Genomic DNA, 3516 nt, shown 5'->3' on the forward strand with positions numbered 1-3516 from the left:
TCCCACGTCCACGACAGAAGAAAGATCTATTGACATATATTTCTATGTTTAACTCTTAAAAATTCCAATTGAATCCCACGTGTAACTTCGGGATTCTACACTTCTCAACTTCCACAGCAGAACAATAGATCTTTTAACATATATTTCTATATTTAACTCTTAATATATCCTTTAAAAATATTCATAGGGATTCTAAATTTGATAATGAAAAACTTATTCCTCTGTTGCAATTTCAAATAGTAAAAAGTGCCCACCATGACAGACCAATATACTATTGCCTAAGGACTCAATGGTGTCATTGGAAATATTCAAATAAAGAGGTCGTTTACGGATTCCTGACACCAAACAGTGCGTGGGACCTAGTTCCCTGGAAATGTTTGCGAAAAAAATTCTACACAGCTTTCCAATGGAACAGCTCCAAGTCTTTGAAAGGCAAGGCTTTAATAAAAAATTAAAAGAATTCTACACACAATCCTTCAGTAACAGTTAAAAATAATAATGGAAAGGCAGAACAATAATGTAAAGGCAGAACCCTGTTTTCCTTGCAGATTTCTTTAAGCAATGGCAGCACAATCAAAATTTCTGATCTACAATACACCTCATTTATGCACTCAACTACTCCATATCACAAAACACCTCATTTATGCATTCGACTACTCCATCCCACCAATTTCTAGTTACAGACACATTGTTTCTGCATAAAACTACCCAATCTTCTTCCTGCTGAGACAAATTTATCTAATCCCCACCATTGAAGACTTTCCTGCAGATTAACAATCTCGGGCAGAACTGGATATCATGCTGAGCCAATCTATCTAATCCCCTTCAATGGAGGCTCGTACAGATTAACAATTCGGACAATTTTGAACTGGGGTAGCAGAAATAAAATAAAAAAGCTCAAGATAAAATTTGCAGCAGATCCATCGAAATTTGAAAATTGCAACCACGAATTGTAAACAGAACAATCACATAATACATATGCCCCCGTGGATCTAGAACTCAAAAAAAGAAATCGATAAAACCAAGAACAATCAGATTATATATGTACCCATCAATCTAGAACTCAAAGACAGAAATTGTGAAAAACAGGACGAAATTGGGGAACGAATACCGTACGAATTTGAAAATAGAAACGTTAAATTTTTATAAGAAAAAACAATGCAGAAATATAGATCTGAAAATAAAAATTAAATAAATGAACACCACCAGAGGGCTCTTATCATTTTTCAGCCATGGGTATTGAGGGCCTCCCAGAGCAAGCACTTGGACACAGGCTTCGACAAATCCTGGGCCTCAAGAGCAGCGGCTCTCAAGGTCTTTATCATCATGACATTAGCCTCCCAGAATGTGGCGCTCTTGTAAGGCAGGCCATGCTTTTCACACAGCGGTTTCACATACTGCGTCAGCAACCTCAGGTTCTGACGTGGCACCCGTGGAAAACAGTGGTGCTCCACCTGGAACTGCAGACCCCCGTGAAACCAGTCCATCCATGGCGAACAAGTAATATCCACGGTCCCCATTATTTGCATCGGAAACCACTCTTTGCTGCTCGGTTTCCCTACAAAGGTATCCGCGGAGAAATGATTCAGGCAGAACTGTACATGCTGGATCCCGGAAACTGCAAAGCACACCAGCACAAATGCCACGCGTTCGGTCCATGTAGGCAGGCAAAATACCAGAGCCGGAAACCAGATCCAGAAAACCGCCATGGCCAGAATCTCCTGCACTCTGTAATCCACCTTTTTCTTCAGGTCGAAAAGAAGCGTGAAAGACTGAGCGAAGAGCAAAAATCTGGCAACGGCCATCACGGGATAGAAGGTCCAGTGCTGGTAGCAAACCAGAAACCGGGCCAAGCGGTCGAAATCCATCTTCTTCTCATAATATTTACTGTATAAACCCTGGAAAAGCTTGGTGGAAACCGCGTAAAGCGGCAAATACTGCAAATCGGAGTCATATTCTAGGTTATTTACCGCCGTATGATGCACATTGTGGCTCCTCTTCCACCATCCAATGCTCACGCCGGTGATCAGGTTCCCGACGAGAAGCTGAATCGCAATCTCCAGTCTGTGACTTTTCACCAGCCCGAAATGCGCCGAATCGTGGCCAATGAAACCACTCTGCATCCAGGCAATCCCTAACAATACCGCCGAGATCATGTGAACAAAAATGCTTGAGCTAAAAACAACTCCGCAGACGCAAAAGGTAAGCATTGCAATAACCCAAGCCGTAATCTTGTAATACAAGCTCAAACCGCCATTAAACATGCCTGCTTTGTGCAGATCTTCTCTAAGAAGGCGGTAATCCTTCGTGGATTCCAAAACATCTTCTCCGTCCAAATATCCTACAAAATACGTCCTCAGGTACTTCCATGCGGAAGGAGGATGATACGCAATGAATATATCACTCACATCCTCCCCTGCAAGATTTAACAAAACAAGCTCACCGCCTGGATGCTTCTTCACCCATTCTGTAACATCATAGACGCTCCCTTCCACAGCAAGCCACAGATCTTCCCTCTTGCTGTGCTTCTTCAGCTCTTCCAAGGTTATTTTCTTCGCCTTCAGATGCCGTTCTTCAGCTGCAAACTCACACATTTTGTTTTTGATTGTCTGTCTCTGATCAAAAAAAAAAATTGTTTACAGATCTACAGGTCCACAGATAGAATCCGGGGAAAACCTCAATACAATAATGAATGAAAGATAAATGGGGAAATTTTAAAAAAAACTATTCCCTTTTCGAGTTTCTCTGGTTATTTTAGGTTCAGTCATGAACCATATTTTTCTTCTTTCATGGCGTTAGCCCTGCCTTTATTTAGATTACGGCCGACTAACTGCGGTTCAATCAAACCCTGCAGTCAGTTTGATTCTAACCTGAATTAGTTAACCCCGGGGTTTAGCAGCTAGATATTTTTAAAACTTCGTGGCTACTTCTCCCAATGACGCGGTTAGGATATATTTAATGCTCATCTGTAATATTTTCCGTTTTTTAATTTTTTTTATTTAATGCGGTGGATATATTATTTAAATATTTTATTATCCCTTTTAATTAGCTAATAAGTTTTGCTAGCATTTTTTAATTTATGTCCTGGATATATTATTATTTTATTATATTATCCCGTTTAAATAGCTGTTAGGTTTTCCGTTGAGTGGTTTTAATTTATTATCCTGTTTTTATTAATTTAATATGTGCTGTAGATTTGTTTAATTTTGGAAAATGAATATTAATTAATTAATTAATGTGGCGTACATTCTTGAGAGCTTTTCCTATTTTTTGTCTTTAAAATGGCTCGGTTTTCAGTTGCCGTGATGTGCGTATGGCCGTACTTATTGTGGACAAATTTTTAAAAATTTTGACAACGGCGTCTCAAATTCCAAGGTTTACATTTAAAGATTTATTTATCATTTTAAAAAATTTGGCTTAATTATTACCGTCACAAAGTATAGTTAGATACCACCATCTAATTTTAGTTGGCAGGTTAGATATACTGAAAAGATAAATATTTAATCTAATATAAAA

The 3516-nt window shown here is 38.9% G+C and overlaps 1 pseudogene across 1 annotated transcript; it reads right to left on the bottom strand.

Moving 5' to 3' along the window:
• Window positions 1–1119: 1119 nt before the first annotated feature.
• Window positions 1120–2787, bottom strand: LOC149539504 (delta(8)-fatty-acid desaturase 2 pseudogene; annotated as a pseudogene). The gene has a single exon (XR_016356250.1). The product of XR_016356250.1 is annotated as a delta(8)-fatty-acid desaturase 2 pseudogene (transcript).
• Between the last annotated feature and the right edge of the window lie 729 nt (window positions 2788–3516).

The sequence above is a fragment of the Cupressus sempervirens genome, chromosome 9 (assembly GCF_028749045.1).
Source record: "Cupressus sempervirens isolate cs-2001-9-10 chromosome 9, ASM2874904v1, whole genome shotgun sequence".
NCBI classification, from domain to species: Eukaryota; Viridiplantae; Streptophyta; class Pinopsida; order Cupressales; family Cupressaceae; genus Cupressus; species Cupressus sempervirens.